General features: G+C 46.2%; 1 protein-coding gene across 1 annotated transcript in view; it reads left to right on the forward strand.

The window, feature by feature from the left end:
* Window positions 1–20,540: 20,540 nt before the first annotated feature.
* The window catches only part of ALDOA (aldolase, fructose-bisphosphate A), a 45,894-nt gene continuing 44,487 nt past the window's right edge, over window positions 20,541–21,947 (forward strand). Inside the window, exon 1 of the mRNA XM_086949113.1 lies at window positions 20,541–20,772. The gene's annotated coding sequence lies outside the window, so the exon portion shown is untranslated. The remainder of the gene's footprint in view (window positions 20,773–21,947) is intronic.

Here is a 21,947-nt window from a genome sequence, read left to right on the forward strand (position 1 = left end):
ACGATTGGAAGGGGAGTCATCCCCAACCAAATCCCTTCCAGCGCTGCCGTCTGTTTCACCACATTGGCTTCTCCTTGGTAGGTCTGGCGGCAGCATGTGGGTCATGCTCCCTAATCATATATACTACTATTATAAAGGAAGAACTTTGTCCAGGAACGCGAGGAGGAGCGGCGGACATGGTGCGGGGGAGGAGCGGTGACGAACGGCGGAATGCTGGAATGGCGGTGAGGACCGGTGGACAGGCGGGAGGAGCGGTAAGCAGCGAGGAGCGGCGGAGCAGTGAAATGAGGAGCGCAGGGGAGGAGCGGCGGCTGAGGTAAGACTCTGGGCAGGCGGGGGTCGGGGCAGGCGGGGGCCCGGGCTGCTTGACAATGTCGGGGCGGGCAGGGGGCCCGGCTGCTGCACAATGTGCGGTGAAATGAGGAGCGGGTGGGAGGAGCGGCGGCGGAGGTAAGGCTCCGGGCAGGCGGGGGTCGGGGCAGGCAGGGGACAAGGCGGGCGGGGGCCCGGGCTGCTTGACAATGTCGGGGCGGGCGGGGGGCTGGGCTGCTACAATGTTGGGGCTGGCGGGGGTCGGGGAAGCCTGATTGCTCCCGGACAAGGTCGGGACGGGCTGCTAGTATATATATATTTTTGCTCCAAAATTCCCGTGGTGTACTCCGCAAAGAAGACAAGCACTCAGGGTGGCGAGCTCAAAAGATGTATTGCTGAGCTCACAGTGTCCAGACGCGTTTCGGCATTCGTCTTCGTCGATGGTAACATGGCGGTGCCGAAACGGCCGTTTTTTATGTTCACATTTCATTGACATTGTTAACCTCTTCGCCGCTAATGACAAGGGTAACTCGTCATGGAGTTTCCATTGATTTCAATGGAAATTACATTGATATGCAGGCACCACCCTTAGCATCCAAGTGGTTAACGGACCATATCACCAGTTCGTGGTCGCCATCTTGGAACATGCAATCAGTCAGTTTACACTTCGCATGGAAACATTGTAAATCGACATACATCCTCATTCTGACATATTTGTAAAATGGCATCTTATTTATATTAGGGTCACATTTCATCACAGTGTGCACCTTGTTACCATTTTTACCAAACTCGCGCAATTAAATTGCGCGCAAATACTGCCCATAGATGGGCTATCGAAAGTATTGATTTCCTACATTATCATCATGTAGCCCGTGAATGGGCCTATGTCATGTCGAGCTATCTCACTCCATGTGATCCTGTTCCTCAATGAACAAATACTGTCCGTGATCAATGTCCTATATCACCATCAACTGCATTTCACCATTAAAATCTGTTCATTACCAAACAATCAAATTTCATCAGTTTCACATCCTTTTCCACAGCTGCCTAGTCACCCAAATGTACAGCCAATTCCTCATGTGTATTAAGACCTCCTGGAGCCTTCGTCTGGAGGTCAATTATGTACCTCGATTCCAACCTTCTAAGGGTCATAAGTCTATCAGTCTATCCCCCCCTAGGGTTCAAAGGTACATGATCTAAACAAAAGTACGTTAGCAGGTCCCTGTTACCATTATGTAGAGTCTTGAAATGCCGCGAATTTTAACAGTGCGGGATGTATCAGCAGTACAGATGCTTGAGGAACTACAGAGGGAATCGGTGGAAGAAGCAATTCCGGCTCGATTTGCAGGTATAGAACAAAGAAGTGCCCTAACGAACTTCAGGCCAGTCTCCACTTTTGTTCCTCAAATGCCGAATGACATTGTTGATACTTTTGTGGAAAGGGTCACCAAGGACCTGATGAAAATGCGTGACTGTGACAATAGAGGAAAAACCGATTGTAACTTCACAAAAGAACAATATAAGGCAATTGAAGATCTGACAAGTGACCCTCTATTAATTTTGAAACCTTCTGATAAAGGGGGGAATATTGTATTGCAGACGGTGGAGGCATACAATAAAGAAGTATACAGACAACTGAATAATATTGAGTCTTATGCTAGGGTAAAGAAAGACGTATATGAAAAAAGCATTGGGGAATGTCATGAAATGCTGAGAAAATGGTATGGGAAGGGGATGCTAGAAACTGAAGAATATTTATTTTTGAGAAAATTGAATCTGATTACCCCCTGTTTTTACCACTTACCCAAGGTACATAAAAATGCCCTCAGTCCGCCAGGCAGACCAATTGTGTCATCTATAGGGAGCCTGGCGGAACATATTTTGATCTACATTGACCACTTTCTATCTGAGTTTGTGATCAAACTAAGATCGTACACTAAGGACACGAAGGATTTTCTGGGGAAACTAGAAAAGATAACCTGGAGAGAAGGGGACTTGATGATAGTAATGGATATCACAAGCTTGTACACCAGTATTGCACATCCCCAAGGGTTGGAGGCGACGCAATACTATTTGAGTAACAGAGAAGCTAAATACACCGAACACAACAATATGTTGTTAGAATTCTTGAGATTTTGTTTACACAATAATATCTTTATTTTTGAGGATCAGCACTTCCAACAGGTGTCAGGGACTGCGATGGGAACCTGCTTTGCCCCCAGCTACGCTAATTTATTTGTGGGCTGGTGGGAGGAGCAGGTGGCCTGGGCAGCAGACAAGGGGTCATGGACGGAGAAGATAGTCACCTGGCACAGGTATATAGATGACCTCCTCATTATTTGGAGGGGTCCGAGAGATAGCGCTGAGGAGTATATAAGATTATTGAATAACAATATTTACAACTTGGAATTCACGGTGGAGATGAGCACTCAGTCTGACAACTTCTTAGATCTGGAAGTGACAGTTGTTGAGAATAAGATATGTACCAAGTTGTATCGTAAACCCACTGCGGGTAATTCGATCTTACATGCCCGCAGTGGACACCCTCCTAGACTGATAAACAGCATCCCATATGGAGAGTTACTCCGTATAAAGAGGAATAACACACGTGAGACAGACTTTCAGAGGGATGCGGGAGAATGTGTAAAAAGATTCCGTAAACTGGGGTACAGTGTACAGACTTTGAAGGGGGCTAAAACTAGAGTGGACCATCTGAAAAGGGAGAAATTACTAGAACCCCGTACTGAGGGTAGTGAAAAGTAAGACAAGAAGGTAGGGTTTAGAATGATTACCACCTTCTCGAAAGATGCCACAAGACTCAGACAAATATTCAGGAAACATTGGGGCCTGCTACAGATGGACCCTATTATTGGAATGGACATTCCAAGGAGACCCCTCCTAACGTTCCGTAATGCCAGGTCACTCAGAGACAGCCTCACGTGTAGTTATAAGAAAAAGGAACAGGAAAGATTTGCGAAGGAGGTTAGAGGTTCAGACAGATCCGGAAATTGCAGGATATGTTGAAACATACCCCCAAATAACTTTCAAAAAATCTAAATCATTGAAAGACGAGCTGTGCAGTGCAATGGTACAAGGGAAAGAAAAGCCAGTGAGAATACAAGGATTTTTTCCCTGTAGAAGCTGCAAGGCGTGCAAACACAGTAAAAACTGCAAGGAAGTGAGACTCTCACCAATGACTGAACCCTTCAAAATACAGGAACACACATCGTGTAACACCGAATTCGCGGTGTATGCTCTGTTTTGCCCCTGCGAGAAGGCCTATATAGGCAGTACGATACACAAGGCCAAAATTAGAATTTTGGAACTTTTAAGGGCCATAAAAAACTGTGACAAGGCATACCCTATTGCAAGACATTTTCAGGCAGAACATAATCAAAACACAAATCTTTTGAGGTTCTGTGTGCTGGACATGGTGAAACACGATGAGAGAGGGGGAAATAAAATTCAAAAACTTCGAAGGTTGGAATCTAGGTTCATCATCAGATATCAAACAGTAGCCCCGATAGGACATAATTGCGATGAAGAATTGGAAAAACATCTAGGATAGGGGAACAAGTGAGTCGAATCTATCTTAGAATATGCAAGCAAACTGGGGTTATGTATTGCAATGGTTTGATGATGTTAGCACAATATAGAGGAAATGAGAGATAAATATTCTGAATGAACATATGGCAGACCTTAATGAAATTGCAGAATGTAAGATAGTAGACCTAAATGAAATTGCAAAATATAGAATGGATATATGAAGCTAGGTTCTGATGTCGGAAAAGTCACCGTAGTTATAGAACCATATTGGTCTCTAGGACGAATAAGTTATGAAACGATGAAGTAGTAATTGTCTCAAAATACAGAAAGTATGATTTTAAAATCACATAGGGTTATGGTGGAACAGATGAGGTAAATGTTTTATTGTTTATTTATTTTCATAGATGCTAATGAAGAACGAAAGAGGAAGAGAATATGAAATTGTGACAGCCGACATTAGGGAGGAACAATGAAGAGAATAGCAGTTTGTAAATGAACTATGGAGAATGGAATCTATTGGGGAATGCTAAGCCCACTTGGGCAGAATTACTCATTGGAACAGGCATTGATAAAATAAGCCCACTGGGGCTAGACACCTATAAACGCTCTATCAGAGAGGATAGAGGAAAGCTTAAACCTATGTGAGGTTCACCAGCAAGAAGCTGGATAAAAGTTTTGTTTAAAGTTCGGTGGAAAGTAACTTGACATAAAACGCCCAATAATTAATATATGTTTAATTGAGAGCATATGAGAATCCTAAATGAAATTCTCAAGCCTAATGCATGTTGAAGGGCTGTGTATCAACTCAAATGAGTACATGTTTATGTTTTCATTTGTATCTATTCACATTATGATTTGGCAGCACTAGTCTGCTTTCTATGGTTATTCAAAAAATGTCACATGTTAATTTAAAGCCTATCCAGAATTAAACACTTTCACTCGTGAGCAAGGGAGGTGAGCTCCTGAAACGCGTAGAGTTTTGGTTGCCTTTACACTGCATTAAAGGCTATTTTTCCAGCAAGAATGTTTGTGTGTTCCTTGACTCGGAATGAAAGGTCAAGATTCGAATTGATTTATAGGCTCGCAACCTACACGCGAACCGCCTTCGTCTAGAGGCTTAAGCAGAGCGGAGCTCGGCGGCTTCAGCGATAAAAACTGCCACACAGCATTCAAATAAATCCAGTGAGCGCCTGACGCGTTTTGTGTTCATCTAACACTTTTTCAAAGGCTTCTGGAAAAGTTAGCACATTCAAAACGTTTTCTTGGCACCACCTGTAGATGTAATGAAGTCCTGCCCCAGTGGGCGTAGCCAACCACCTGGCCTTCTGGACTACGTAGTGCCAAATCTTTCTACAATGAGCCGTTCCTCGATGTGCCTCTAAAAACAATTATTACCCCAGTGGGCTGGTGATGCACGGAAAATTCTCCCCACTGAAACATCTTTGCTGCATCAAAACCGGCTACTTGTCCCAGATGCAGTGGCGACGGTTGACGTCACTGCTGGAGTGTTGCACGCAACACCGGGGCTCCTCCGCGGCTCAGGCAAGCCGCTAAACATCCCACAAACAAAGTTGCCTGCAAAAGGAGTTGCCACACGACAGGTAAGTATATGCCACGCTTTCTTTAATGCAGCTTCAGCGATAAAAACTGCCACACAGCATTCAAATAAATCCAGTGAGCGCCTGACGCGTTTCGTGTTCATCGAACACTTTTTCAAAGGCTTCTGGAAAAGTTAGCACATTCAAAACGTTTTCTTGGCACCACCTGTAGATGTAATGAAGTTCCGCCCCAGTGGGCGTAGCCAACCACCTGGCCTTCTGGACTACTACAATACCAGGGTGCCATCTGGCTGGTCACGCCCACTGAGGCGGGAGTTATAATGCTGTGTAGCTGCCTAAAATCGTTTGCCTTTGAACACAGGCCCGAGCCTCTGATGAAGTAGAGATATGAAACGCGTCAGGCTGGACTTCTATGCTGTTGCTGAAATTTGCATCCATTTCACTGCTGCTTCCAACAAGGTTAATAAATGGCTGAATGTTACCTTGCTTGTGGGCCCCCTCCTTTCCTGCAGGCAAACTTGTTGGTATTTTAGTGGCATGATTGCGCCGCGGAGGGAGCCCTGGGGCTATGCTAGCCCACCATGGAGATGCCTTAACAGCGCCACCGAGAGGGAGCAAGGGGCCACTGTTGGTTGATAAAGGACAGCTGCATTTTGTGATGTGATGCAGCACACCCCACTGTGGATTAATGTTGAAAATTCGTGTGCTCAAGCGCAGGCTACCCACTGGGGAGGACAGGTAACTACAAATACCAGGATGCCATCTGGCTGGTCACGCCCACTGAGGCGGGAGTTATAATGCTGTGTAGCTGCCTAAAATCGTTTGCCTTTGAACACAAGCCCGAGCCTCTGATGAAGTAGAGATATGAAACGCGTCAGGCTGGACTTCTATGCTGTTGCTGAAATTTGCATCCATTTCACTGCTGCTTCCAACAAGGTTAATAAATGGCTGAATGTTACCTTGCTTGTGGGCCCCCTCCTTTCCTGCAGGCAAACTTGTTGAGATATATATATATATATATATATATATATATATATATATATATATATATATATATATTTTCATTTCAAAACTTTATTCGATTCAATGCAAGAATCATAAAAGTAGAAGTACATTTACAACACACAGTAAAAATATTCACTATAAAAAGGCAGTTTTACAATTTATGGCACTATAAAAGTTCATTGGCAGGTAAAGTCACATAACCATATTATTCCTTTAAATTAATCATCTCTGGATAATACATAATTTTATCAAGCAAGGGTGTTTTTTGGGAACAAGTAAAATAAATAGTAAAAAGAATCACGGTACAGGATTATAAAGTGCACATATCAAGTGGTCTAGTTCTTGGGGCAAAATTTTAGCCATACCGTTTCCTAATCTGGAGTGACACGCGTATAAAGTTCAACATTGCACAACAGACTGTAGGGGATGACAGAGATATTAAGAAATCATAACCCTCTTTATAATGGCGTATTTGTTCTTCCTTGAGAATCGGTTTAATAAACCTGGTTCTCGGGTCTTTATATAAGGAACAAAAAAGAACAAGATGCATTGTGTTTTGGCTATCTTTGTAATTACAGTTGCAAGGGGGGAGTTCCTTACACCATCCCCTCTGTATAGGGAATGCAAAAAGAAAATGCAAAGTATGTAGCCTGAATCTTGTCAAGTAAAAACGCCATTGGACATGATTTGTAAAGGTCAGATAGAACTGGTGCTGTAAGACAGCCTTAGGGGCATAGGGGCTGTCCATACAATTTACAATCGATGATTTCCAGTAATTCGATTTAATTACATTTTTAATATCTCCCTGTATGTTTTCAGGGTTGTCAAAGGTGTCACCCAAACCTATTTTATGAAACATTTCATTTACGTAGGATAGCCAGGGGATTTGATTCATATTTGACAATTTCAAACAGTCCTGGATAATATCCTTAGTAAGCTGTAAATCCTCCGATAACCATATTTTGCCCCATAACAACAGAGGAGAAAGACGAATAATGTCGCTTACATATTTTAAACCTAGTTCATTGTGTGCAAATTTATTTGAGGAGCCTGATGGGATGGCCAAGACATGTTTTAAAAATTTGTTTTCCATAATCTGTATCGTGTCGGGGCTATCTGTCCCCCAGACCCCCGCCCCATAGGTAGCAATCGACAGACATTTTGCTTTATACAGAGTTTTTAAATGTGAAATGGGTTTTTGGCCACAAATATCCTGATTGTGCCGCCTCTTTTGTTTACAAGAAATTTTCTTGGGTCTGGATCCGACCCCTGGGCAGAGCACACACTGCAGAGCACTCTCACATGGCCTGAGGATCACTTTGTGTAAAGATATATATATATATATATATATATATATATATATATATATATATATATATATATATATATATATATATATTCCACAACTTTTCCCCGAGGAGGGAAAAAATTGGTCGCACACCCAAGTCAGTTCACAAAATCAGCTTTATTTGTATTTTATCATACAGTGCCTGACAGCGCGTATTGATCTACGCGTTTCGGTGTCTCTCCACCTTGCTCACGATCAACGGGCTGTGCGGCCCAACATATTTTTAAATGTTCTCCCTGCGAGTTCGTGACCATTTCCTGTCACATGATGCGGCTGCCAAGGTTTATGGTACTTGTAGTTCTTTATTTCTCATTCAGGCAGTATTGAGTTATACTATATTGATTTTCAATAGGTCCGATTTTCATTGGGCAAAAACCAATCTGTTAGAGTTTGTCTATTGCACAATCATGTGATATTTTTGGCAAAACTTGATATTTCAAAGAACTTTGGATACTGTTTATTGTTCGTTTTTCGCAAGTAATGCTGGTAAATGTTTGCTCCTTTTATGCGATTCAGATTCTTTTTTGTACTGCACAAGTCTGCAATGGATTTTAACTCTTCTTTCTACGCACATTTACTGCCTTCCAATAGGCTTCATCATCTTGGTAATAATTTTCCTTATATCCACAATTGATTTGCCCTTTACTGTCTTTTTGTGACAGATTTTGTTTGCTTGCTTTTGCATCAATTTTTCTTGCCCATTGCCCAATAGTAATGTTATGTATGTTCAAATATCTTTCAACATTAGTTCCTCTCTTACAAATGAACATATAGTTCCTTTGACTGATTCAGGCCGTGGGGATGCAGCGTTCTCAGGTTTAGGATGAATCTCGATTCTGTTTGCCTTAGTTTTTTCTCCCGGTCTCCACCTCGATCTCCTTTCGGAATTGTTTCAATGCCATAAAATCTCATTTTTTGCCAATCACCTTTATGAAACTGCTCCATATGTTTCGATATGGCATTGGATCGATCTTTATGGATTGTTGCCCTCATATGTTGTAAAATCCTGTTTTTTAATTCCACTGTGGTGCTGCCCACATACATCATGGGGCATGGACATTCCACTATGTACACTGTAAACGGTGTTTTGCAAGTAATACATTGTCTGATTTGCCACTTCTTTTTATTAGCCAGAGTTATTTCCTTCGTTGGTTTTGCAATCTGGCACACTTTGCACGAGTGGCATTTGACAAATCCCTTCCTTTTTAACCAGTCATTTTGTCTCTTTTTTTTTAAATGACTGTGTATCATGTGATCCTTTAAATTTCTTGCACGTCTGTATGTTATTATTGGATGATTGCCCATGAATTCTTTGCCATTATTATCCAGTTGTAGTAATTTCCAATTTTTTCTTAGTATCTTCCCAATTTGAGTACTTTCTTGTGAGAAGTCCGTAATCATCCTTATTTTTTGTGTTCCTCATTGTTGGTTTTTCTCTTTAGACACTCGTCAAGTGACTTTTGATTTGCTCTTTCCCAACATTTTCTCACTACCTTGGGAGTATATTTTCTCTTCACGAATCTTTCCATTGTTTGTTTGCTGTTCTTCTCCCATTGATCCTGTTCACTGCAGATCCTACGGATCCTAAGAAACTCTCCGTATGGTATACTGTTTAGCAGTGGTCTTTGGTGGAAGCTGGTTGCTTCTAAGGTTGCATTGGTAGAGGTCGATTTTCTGTGGAGAGTAGTATGAACCTGGTCATTCTTTATATAAATTTCTGTATCCAGGAAGATTACTCTGTCTTTACTGATAGTATAAGTAAATTTTAGATTTTTTGTGGCAAACAGAATCGAGATTCATCCTAAACCTGAGAACGCTGCATCCCCACGGCCTGAATCAGTTGGAGGAACTATATGTTCATTTGTAAGAGAGGAACAAATGTTGAAAGATATTTGAACATACATAAAATTAACATTGGGCAATGGGCAAGAAAAAGTGGATGCAAAAGCAAGAAAACAAAATCTGTCACAAAAAGACAGTAGACATGAGAAATAAAGAACTACAAGTACCATAAACCTTGGCGGCAGCATCATGTGACAGGAAAAGGTCACAAACTAGAAGGGAGAACATTTAAAAATAATTTGGGCGGCACAGCCCGTTGATCGTGAGCAAGGTGGAGAGACACCGAAATGCGTAGATCAATATGCGCTGTCAGCCTCTGTATGATATAATACAAATAAAGCTGATTTTGTGAACTGACGGGTGTGCGACCCATTTTTTCCATCCTCGGGTGAAAGTTGTGGAATATATAGCGGCGTTGGTTCAGCCGCAGGGCAACGCACCAACAAAGAGCGCTGCAGAACCGGGATTTTTTGAACCGATTTGGGAGGATATATATATATATATATATATATATCTTTACACAAAGTGATCCTCAGGCCATGTGAGAGCGCTCTGCAGTGTGTGCTCTGCCCAGGGGTCGGATCCAGACCCAAGAAAATTTCTTGTAAACAAAAGAGGCGGCACAATCAGGATATTTTCTTAAACCTTTTTAATCAAGACTTCACCCCACCAGGTGGGGTGAAGTCTTGATTAAAAAGGCTTAAGAAAATATCCTGATTGTGCCGCCTCTTTTGTTTACAATATATATGTATATATATATATATATTCAGTCATGCCAAACTTGTACGATTTGAAGAAGGCGCTGACACCATGAATCTGAATCCAAACTCGATTTATTAGATCAGTGTCTGCTTAGACGCGTTTCGGCGTTGCCGCCTTGTATATATATATATATATATATATATATATATATATATATATATATATATATATATATATATATATCCATCACTACCAGTTCCCAAAAGTGAAGGGACCACCAGGAAGATTCTTGAGAAAACACTGGTTTATTAACAGCATGCTCGTGGCAAGGAACAGGTAACCATTCCGCAAAGTTTGGGCAGCCATAATCCCATGTGGGTAGAGGGGGTGACCTGCTTCATGCCACGCTGCTTTGTCGCTGTCAAAGTATCCGAGTGAGCACTTACTGGAATCGTGCTCACACGTCTCCCATCCGATGACGTCAGACATCCAGGTGGAGCTGACTCGAATCCAGAAACTGGGGGGTCACCTTCGCGACCAGGGCGGCCGCTAACATCCATCACTACCAGTTCCCAAAAGTGAAGGGACCACCAGGAAGATTCTTGAGAAAACACTGGTTTATTAACAGCATGCTCGTGGCAAGGAACAGGTAACCATTCCGCAAAGTTTTGGCAGCCATAATCCCATGTGGGTAGAGGGGGTGACCTGCTTCATGCCACGCTGCTTTGTCGCTGTCAAAGTATCCGAGTGAGCACTTACTGGAATCGTGCTCACACGTCTCCCATCCGATGACGTCAGACATCCAGGTGGAGCTGACTCGAATCCAGAAACTGGGGGGTCACCTTCGCGACCAGGGCGGCCGCTAACATCCATCACTACCAGTTCCCAAAAGTGAAGGGACCACCAGGAAGATTCTTGAGAAAACACTGGTTTATTAACAGCATGCTCGTGGCAAGGAACAGGTAACCATTCCGCAAAGTTTTGGCAGCCATAATCCCATGTGGGTAGAGGGGGTGACCTGCTTCATGCCACGCTGCTTTGTCGCTGTCAAAGTATCCGAGTGAGCACTTACTGGAATCGTGCTCACACATCTCCCATCCGATGACGTCAGACATCCAGGTGGAGCTGACTCGAATCCAGAAACTGGGGGGTCACCTTCGCGACCAGGGCGGCCGCTAACATCCATCACTACCAGTTCCCAAAAGTGAAGGGACCAACAGGAAGATTCTTGAGAAAACACTGGTTTATTAACAGCATGCTCGTGGCAAGGAACAGGTAACCATTCCGCAAAGTTTTGGCAGCCATAATCCCATGTGGGTAGAGGGGGTGACCTGCTTCATGCCACGCTGCTTTGTCGCTGTCAAAGTATCCGAGTGAGCACTTACTGGAATCGTGCTCACACGTCTCCCATCCGATGACGTCAGACATCCAGGTGGAGCTGACTCGAATCCAGAAGCTGGGGGGTCACCTTCGCGACCAGGGCGGCCGCTAACATCCATCACTACCAGTTCCCAAAAGTGAAGGGACCACCAGGAAGATTCTTGAGAAAACACTGGTTTATTAACAGCATGCTCGTGGCAAGGAACAGGTAACCATTCCGCAAAGTTTTGGCAGCCATAATCCCATGTGGGTAGAGGGGGTGACCTGCTTCATGCCACGCTGCTTTGTCGCTGTCAAAGTATCCGAGTGAGCACTTACTGGAATCGTGCTCACACGTCTCCCATCCGATGACGTCAGACATCCAGGTGGAGCTGACTCGAATCCAGAAACTGGGGGGTCACCTTCGCGACCAGGGCGGCCGCTAACATCCATCACTACCAGTTCCCAAAAGTGAAGGGACCACCAGGAAGATTCTTGAGAAAACACTGGTTTAATAACAGCATGCTCGTGGCAAGGAACAGGTAACCATTCCGCAAAGTTTTGGCAGCCATAATCCCATGTGGGTAGAGGGGGTGACCTGCTTCATGCCACGCTGCTTTGTCGCTGTCAAAGTATCCGAGTGAGCACTTACTGGAATCGTGCTCACACGTCTCCCATCCGATGACGTCAGACATCCAGGTGGAGCTGACTCGAATCCAGAAACTGGGGGGTCACCTTCGCGACCAGGGCGGCCGCTAACATCCATCACTACCAGTTCCCAAAAGTGAAGGGACCACCAGGAAGATTCTTGAGAAAACACTGGTTTATTAACAGCATGCTCGTGGCAAGGAACAGGTAACCATTCCGCAAAGTTTTGGCAGCCATAATCCCATGTGGGTAGAGGGGGTGACCTGCTTCATGCCACGCTGCTTTGTCGCTGTCAAAGTATCCGAGTGAGCACTTACTGGAATCGTGCTCACACGTCTCCCATCCGATGACGTCAGACATCCAGGTGGAGCTGACTCGAATCCAGAAACTGGGGGGTCACCTTCGCGACCAGGGCGGCCGCTAACATCCATCACTACCAGTTCCCAAAAGTGAAGGGACCACCAGGAAGATTCTTGAGAAAACACTGGTTTATTAACAGCATGCTCGTGGCAAGGAACAGGTAACCATTCCGCAAAGTTTTGGCAGCCATAATCCCATGTGGGTAGAGGGGGTGACCTGCTTCATGCCACGCTGCTTTGTCGCTGTCAAAGTATCCGAGTGAGCACTTACTGGAATCGTGCTCACACGTCTCCCATCCGATGACGTCAGACATCCAGGTGGAGCTGACTCGAATCCAGAAGCTGGGGGGTCACCTTCGCGACCAGGGCGGCCGCTAACATCCATCACTACCAGTTCCCAAAAGTGAAGGGACCACCAGGAAGATTCTTGAGAAAACACTGGTTTATTAACAGCATGCTCGTGGCAAGGAACAGGTAACCATTCCGCAAAGTTTTGGCAGCCATAATCCCATGTGGGTAGAGGGGGTGACCTGCTTCATGCCACGCTGCTTTGTCGCTGTCAAAGTATCCGAGTGAGCACTTACTGGAATCGTGCTCACACGTCTCCCATCCGATGACGTCAGACATCCAGGTGGAGCTGACTCGAATCCAGAAACTGGGGGGTCACCTTCGCGACCAGGGCGGCCGCTAACATCCATCACTACCAGTTCCCAAAAGTGAAGGGACCACCAGGAAGATTCTTGAGAAAACACTGGTTTATTAACAGCATGCTCGTGGCAAGGAACAGGTAACCATTCCGCAAAGTTTTGGCAGCCATAATCCCATGTGGGTAGAGGGGGTGACCTGCTTCATGCCACGCTGCTTTGTCGCTGTCAAAGTATCCGAGTGAGCACTTACTGGAATCGTGCTCACACGTCTCCCATCCGATGACGTCAGACATCCAGGTGGAGCTGACTCGAATCCAGAAACTGGGGGGTCACCTTCGCGACCAGGGCGGCCGCTAACATCCATCACTACCAGTTCCCAAAAGTGAAGGGACCACCAGGAAGATTCTTGAGAAAACACTGGTTTATTAACAGCATGCTCGTGGCAAGGAACAGGTAACCATTCCGCAAAGTTTTGGCAGCCATAATCCCATGTGGGTAGAGGGGGTGACCTGCTTCATGCCACGCTGCTTTGTCGCTGTCAAAGTATCCGAGTGAGCACTTACTGGAATCGTGCTCACACATCTCCCATCCGATGACGTCAGACATCCAGGTGGAGCTGACTCGAATCCAGAAACTGGGGGGTCACCTTCGCGACCAGGGCGGCCGCTAACATCCATCACTACCAGTTCCCAAAAGTGAAGGGACCACCGGGAAGATTCTTGAGAAAACACTGGTTTATTAACAGCATGCTCGTGGCAAGGAACAGGTAACCATTCCGCAAAGTTTTGGCAGCCATAATCCCATGTGGGTAGAGGGGGTGACCTGCTTCATGCCACGCTGCTTTGTCGCTGTCAAAGTATCCGAGTGAGCACTTACTGGAATCGTGCTCACACGTCTCCCATCCGATGACGTCAGACATCCAGGTGGAGCTGACTCGAATCCAGAAGCTGGGGGGTCACCTTCGCGACCAGGGCGGCCGCTAACATCCATCACTACCAGTTCCCAAAAGTGAAGGGACCACCAGGAAGATTCTTGAGAAAACACTGGTTTATTAACAGCATGCTCGTGGCAAGGAACAGGTAACCATTCCGCAAAGTTTTGGCAGCCATAATCCCATGTGGGTAGAGGGGGTGACCTGCTTCATGCCACGCTGCTTTGTCGCTGTCAAAGTATCCGAGTGAGCACTTACTGGAATCGTGCTCACACGTCTCCCATCCGATGACGTCAGACATCCAGGTGGAGCTGACTCGAATCCAGAAACTGGGGGGTCACCTTCGCGACCAGGGCGGCCGCTAACATCCATCACTACCAGTTCCCAAAAGTGAAGGGACCACCAGGAAGATTCTTGAGAAAACACTGGTTTAATAACAGCATGCTCGTGGCAAGGAACAGGTAACCATTCCGCAAAGTTTTGGCAGCCATAATCCCATGTGGGTAGAGGGGGTGACCTGCTTCATGCCACGCTGCTTTGTCGCTGTCAAAGTATCCGAGTGAGCACTTACTGGAATCGTGCTCACACGTCTCCCATCCGATGACGTCAGACATCCAGGTGGAGCTGACTCGATCCAGAAACTGGGGGGTCACCTTCGCGACCAGGGCGGCCGCTAACATCCATCACTACCAGTTCCCAAAAGTGAAGGGACCACCAGGAAGATTCTTGAGAAAACACTGGTTTATTAACAGCATGCTCGTGGCAAGGAACAGGTAACCATTCCGCAAAGTTTTGGCAGCCATAATCCCATGTGGGTAGAGGGGGTGACCTGCTTCATGCCACGCTGCTTTGTCGCTGTCAAAGTATCCGAGTGAGCACTTACTGGAATCGTGCTCACACGTCTCCCATCCGATGACGTCAGACATCCAGGTGGAGCTGCCTCGAATCCAGAAACTGGGGGGTCACCTTCGCGACCAGGGCGGCCGCTAACATCCATCACTACCAGTTCCCAAAAGTGAAGGGACCACCAGGAAGATTCTTGAGAAAACACTGGTTTATTAACAGCATGCTCGTGGCAAGGAACAGGTAACCATTCCGCAAAGTTTTGGCAGCCATAATCCCATGTGGGTAGAGGGGGTGACCTGCTTCATGCCACGCTGCTTTGTCGCTGTCAAAGTATCCGAGTGAGCACTTACTGGAATCGTGCTCACACGTCTCCCATCCGATGACGTCAGACATCCAGGTGGAGCTGACTCGAATCCAGAAGCTGGGGGGTCACCTTCGCGACCAGGGCGGCCGCTAACATCCATCACTACCAGTTCCCAAAAGTGAAGGGACCACCAGGAAGATTCTTGAGAAAACACTGGTTTATTAACAGCATGCTCGTGGCAAGGAACAGGTAACCATTCCGCAAAGTTTTGGCAGCCATAATCCCATGTGGGTAGAGGGGGTGACCTGCTTCATGCCACGCTGCTTTGTCGCTGTCAAAGTATCCGAGTGAGCACTTACTGGAATCGTGCTCACACGTCTCCCATCCGATGACGTCAGACATCCAGGTGGAGCTGACTCGAATCCAGAAACTGGGGGGTCACCTTCGCGACCAGGGCGGCCGCTAACATCCATCACTACCAGTTCCCAAAAGTGAAGGGACCACCAGGAAGATTCTTGAGAAAACACTGGTTTATTAACAGCATGCTCGTGGCAAGGAACAGGTAACCATTCCGCAAAGTTTTGGCAGCCATAATCCCATGTGGGTAGAGGGGGTGACCTGCTTCATGCCACGCTGCTTTGTCGCTGTCAAAGTATCCGAGTGAGCACTTACTGGAATCGTGCTCACACGTCTCCCATCCGATGACGTCAGACATCCAGGTGGAGCTGACTCGAATCCAGAAACTGGGGGGTTACCTTCGCGACCAGGGCGGCCGCTAACATCCATCACTACCAGTTCCCAAAAGTGAAGGGACCACCAGGAAGATTCTTGAGAAAACACTGGTTTATTAACAGCATGCTCGTGGCAAGGAACAGGTAACCATTCCGCAAAGTTTTGGCAGCCATAATCCCATGTGGGTAGAGGGGGTGACCTGCTTCATGCCACGCTGCTTTGTCGCTGTCAAAGTATCCGAGTGAGCACTTACTGGAATCGTGCTCACACGTCTCCCATCCGATGACGTCAGACATCCAGGTGGAGCTGACTCGAATCCAGAAACTGGGGGGTCACCTTCGCGACCAGGGCGGCCGCTAACATCCATCACTACCAGTTCCCAAAAGTGAAGGGACCACCAGGAAGATTCTTGAGAAAACGCTGGTTTATTAACAGCATGCTCGTGGCAAGGAACAGGTAACCATTCCGCAAAGTTTTGGCAGCCATAATCCCATGTGGGTAGAGGGGGTGACCTGCTTCATGCCACGCTGCTTTGTCGCTGTCAAAGTATCCGAGTGAGCACTTACTGGAATCGTGCTCACACGTCTCCCATCCGATGACGTCAGACATCCAGGTGGAGCTGACTCGAATCCAGAAACTGGGGGGTCACCTTCGCGACCAGGGCGGCCGCTAACATCCATCACTACCAGTTCCCAAAAGTGAAGGGACCACCAGGAAGATTCTTGAGAAAACACTGGTTTATTAACAGCATGCTCGTGGCAAGGAACAGGTAACCATTCCGCAAAGTTTTGGCAGCCATAATCCCATGTGGGTAGAGGGGGTGACCTGCTTCATGCCACGCTGCTTTGTCGCTGTCAAAGTATCCGAGTGAGCACTTACTGGAATCGTGCTCACACGTCTCCCATCCGATGACGTCAGACATCCAGGTGGAGCTGACTCGAATCCAGAAACTGGGGGGTCACCTTCGCGACCAGGGCGGCCGCTAACATCCATCACTACCAGTTCCCAAAAGTGAAGGGACCACCAGGAAGATTCTTGAGAAAACACTGGTTTATTAACAGCATGCTCGTGGCAAGGAACAGGTAACCATTCCGCAAAGTTTTGGCAGCCATAATCCCATGTGGGTAGAGGGGGTGACCTGCTTCATGCCACGCTGCTTTGTCGCTGTCAAAGTATCCGAGTGAGCACTTACTGGAATCGTGCTCACACGTCTCCCATCCGATGACGTCAGACATCCAGGTGGAGCTGACTCGAATCCAGAAACTGGGGGGTCACCTTCGCGACCAGGGCGGCCGCTAACATCCATCACTACCAGTTCCCAAAAGTGAAGGGACCACCAGGAAGATTCTTGAGAAAACACTGGTTTATTAACAGCATGCTCGTGGCAAGGAACAGGTAACCATTCCGCAAAGTTTTGGCAGCCATAATCCCATGTGGGTAGAGGGGGTGACCTGCTTCATGCCACGCTGCTTTGTCGCTGTCAAAGTATCCGAGTGAGCACTTACTGGAATCGTGCTCACACGTCTCCCATCCGATGACGTCAGACATCCAGGTGGAGCTGACTCGAATCCAGAAACTGGGGGGTCACCTTCGCGACCAGGGCGGCCGCTAACATCCATCACTACCAGTTCCCAAAAGTGAAGGGACCACCAGGAAGATTCTTGAGAAAACACTGGTTTATTAACAGCATGCTCGTGGCAAGGAACAGGTAACCATTCCGCAAAGTTTTGGCAGCCATAATCCCATGTGGGTAGAGGGGGTGACCTGCTTCATGCCACGCTGCTTTGTCGAAGCAGGTCACCCCCTCTACCCACATGGGATTAACATTTGTGCCACAGCAATTGAACCTTGCACCCACTTGGGACTCATAGTGCATAAAACTTCAACACCCACAATGCCGCAGGAGCGGTCGCGTCCCCGCCCAGGGGCGTGGTGGGCAGCAAACAACTTAACCAGCAGGTTCACTTGATTAGCACTTTTTAGCCACAGAAGAAGGGAGCTGGTTCCTCCCGAAATGCGTCTGGCTGCCAAAACTTTGCGGAATGGTTACCTGTTCCTTGCCACGAGCATGCTGTTAATAAACCAGTGTTTTCTCAAGAATGTTCCTGGTGGTCCCTTCACTTTTGGGAACTGGTAGTGATGGATGTTAGCGGCCGCCCTGGTCGCGAAGGTGACCCCCCAGTTTCTGGATTCGAGTCAGCTCCACCTGGATGTCTGACGTCATCGGATGGGAGACGTGTGAGCACGATTCCAGTAAGTGCTCACTTGGATACTTTGACAGCGACAAAGCAGCGTGGCATGAAGCAGGTCACCCCCTCTACCCACATGGGATTAACATTCGTGCCACAGCAATTGAACCTTGCACCCACTTGGGACTCATAGTGCATAAAACTTCAACACCCACAATGCCGCAGGAGCGGTCGCGTCCCCGCCCAGGGGCGTGGTGGGCAGCAAACAACTTAACCAGCAGGTTCACTTGATTAGCACTTTTTAGCCACAGAAGAAGGGAGCTGGTTCCTCCCGAAACGCGTCTGGCTGCCAAAACTTTGCGGAATGGTTACCTATTCCTTGCCACGAGCATGCTGTTAATAAACCAGTGTTTTCTCAAGAATCTTCCTGGTGGTCCCTTCACTTTTGGGAACTGGTAGTGATGGATATATATATATATATATATATATATATATATATATATATATATATATATATAACGCTCCAACTTCTCTTCCCATTCGAAGAAAACAACAGCACTCGAGGGGTCCTTTCAACCGTGCAAGATTTATTTTGCAGGCGCTCTACACAGACGCGTTTCGGCGTGCTGCCTTCGTCAGTGTGGATATATATATATATATATATATATATATATATGTTTCTGTGACTCTAAAAAGTCTAATATACGGAGTGTAATTCAATAAATACATTTAAAGGTCAGATCTAGATAAATATGAGCTGTGGAAAATGAAAGTAGGATGAAAGAGTATAAAAGTAGAAACAAATTATAGAAATTAAAGAGAGATAACATTACACGTTATGAATGTACATACATAAGACAAAAGCAATTCATAATTTAGATTTCATAGACAATTATAAAATAATTTATTGTTAAAATAATTAAAGTGGATCATAATCATTAGTTGGATTTGCAGATATAAGATACCTAGGGGCATATTATCAAGGGGGTTTATCTCCGCTTTTTTGGCTTTAAAAGCCAAGAAAGCGGAGATAAAATTATCTCCCTATTACCTAGCTGTCGCTAACACCAGTTAGCGACAGCTAGTAGGTGATAGCGACCATCTTGGGCCCCACTTTGCATGTCAGTGATATTTATCACTAATGACATGCAAAGTGGGCGTGCCAAGATGTTAGCGACTGAAAACAGTCGCTAACATCGCTAGCTCCTATTACCAACTTTTGGAGATATTCGCGCTAAGCGCAAATATCTCCAAAAGCTAACACCTGCCCTGAGCAGTTCTTAGCCATGTTATCCAATGGGAGGTGGATAACATGGCTAAGAGCATTAGCTCGGTAAAGCACGAATATCGCTGACTTTTCAGCGATATTCATGCTTTGCGGCGATTTTTATCGCATTTGCGATAAACCTTGGTAATACCAAGGTTTATTTGCGGTAAAAATCGCCGCAGCTCAGCAGTAAATTTTTGTCTCTAACCAAGAAATAGCGATCATTATTGCTATTGCTTGGTAATATGCCCCCTAGTTATTAAAATATTAGTCAATGAAAGCTAGAATAGATCTCTCGAACTTCGATCTGCACAGAGTAAGTATTACAAATATCTACTCTAGGATTTGTACACACACCGTTTCCCACAGTATAAAAGATAACTTGGAAGTGTCTACTATCTTTCCAACCGTGTATTGTTTGTTGGAATGCAATGGCTGTTAGTAAATCCATTATATTTATAACTATTAAAAGAATTAGCGAAACCTAAAAATATACGTACAAAAAGTAAGAGGGTGACTCATAAGACGAATGTCATTAATTTTCTTTAGTACTACAGACGGACATAGTTTAACATTTCTAACAGATTAAATAACATGTAATAAAACGTAATCATAAATAATTACTATTAGATTTTTTTTATTTTGACCAGGGGATATAAATCGTTGTTTTCGATGAAAAATAGGGTCTGAGTTAAGTTTGCAAATTCAGATGTCTTAAACAATTTAGTGCATTTATTTCACAACCCAAGCTTGCTCGATTTAAGGCGCAGCTTTTTACCCAGTCGAGGCCTCCTGTAGCCTGCAGGGCGCCTGATGAAGGAGACCTCAAAGGCCTCGCGCCCCTTCAGGTGGCGCGAGGAGGCCTCACGTACGCATCCTTCGCCGCAGCACGAGGAGGCCCCACGTCACAGCAAGGCGAGCCTCTCCCTGGCCCGAGTAACCTTGAGAACTCCTCGTGCTCCTCTGCGGCGGCACCTGCTCCGGTTACTCGTTGCCGCCACTCAGTGCTAAATATACCGTCCGCGGGTAAAGGGCAGGGGTGACAGCAGAAGGTTAGACATGGATAGCCCGCCTTCGCCCTACCCTTTTATACCCACCCGCGGCTCCTGCAGGTCACTCAGAGCCTGCGCCTCCGAGCGAACACCAGCACCAGCCCCGGCTCCTGTCCAACACCAGGTAAGAGACTGCACTCGCAGGAGAGAGGCCATGACCCCTTAAAATATGCCGTGGTATGGGACAGGGGCACATCCAGGTGTTTCTATCGTATCGGAGAGCAAACCTGTAAAAAAAATAACGATGGCTTCAGTCTAATTGTTTAAACGAAAAGAAGAAAACCAGGCCATAGATGCAAGTGCACTTCCAAGGGCAGAGAGACCTACCTATATCTGCGGGGCAGGGAGTGTTGTGTTTGTTGCGTATTTCAACCTTTCTCGTGTGCTTGTGGGGTGAGGCGTGGGTGGGGCACTGCCAGGGGAGTCTGCCAGCTGCGGGGACAGGGCGGCAATCACGGCATCATGGGTCTGCTACCTCAGGCTCTGCCGTGTTTCCTGTTAGTGAGTTCGAGTCCTGGCTGGCTACTATCTTCATACAAACACGTACACGTACTCAGCAACATACTGCTGCTGATACTGCAGATTCCTGGCAGCGCCAGTCACCTCCCACCCAGGCCAGTGTTTGAGTTCATTAATGCCTCTCTTGTCTGTTAAGGGAATAAATAGCTGGGGCTCTGTGAAGCGCGAGGGGCCGGGAATAGCAGCGCACTCACAGGCCCAGACAGCGTGTTGAGGCCCCGTTTAAAGCATACTGCAGTTGCCTTCAGCAAACCTTTTGTTCACCCATGCCAACTTAACATACCCATGTCAGGATAGCTCCTCTGTGCCAAGGCCCACGAGCAATACCGAGGCTCCTCGCCATAGCTATGCCAACTGGACCGGGGACACATAGTTCCCTCGTCCTCTGCCCTGCTACTACGAACCCACATGCATCTCAAGTAAATATCTCTCAAAGACGACCGCCGACAGAAGTATGTTAAACTAATCTGCGATTTTTTTCAACTTTAGCTGACAACGTTACATTTAACGTGGCTGTGCCTTTAGATTATGCCAGGTGTTATGGGTGGGGGTATCCCTGGTTTGAGAAGTGGGATATTCCCATTGTCACAGGTTCGATGGACTAGTACAGTAGAAGTCCTTTCAGAGTCATTGTTACAGTTCATCACATAAAGCAAACCTGCTATTTCCACAGCCTTGTAGTATTTATTACAGTATTGTATCGCCTCAACAAAAGCAGAGGCGTGCTAGGCATTTATTATGCAAGCTTTAGACTAAAACACTTTTAAGGAGAATGTTGCT

Source organism: Lissotriton vulgaris, unplaced genomic scaffold, assembly GCF_964263255.1.
Source record: "Lissotriton vulgaris unplaced genomic scaffold, aLisVul1.2 SCAFFOLD_890, whole genome shotgun sequence".
In the NCBI taxonomy this organism is placed as follows: domain Eukaryota; kingdom Metazoa; phylum Chordata; class Amphibia; order Caudata; family Salamandridae; genus Lissotriton; species Lissotriton vulgaris.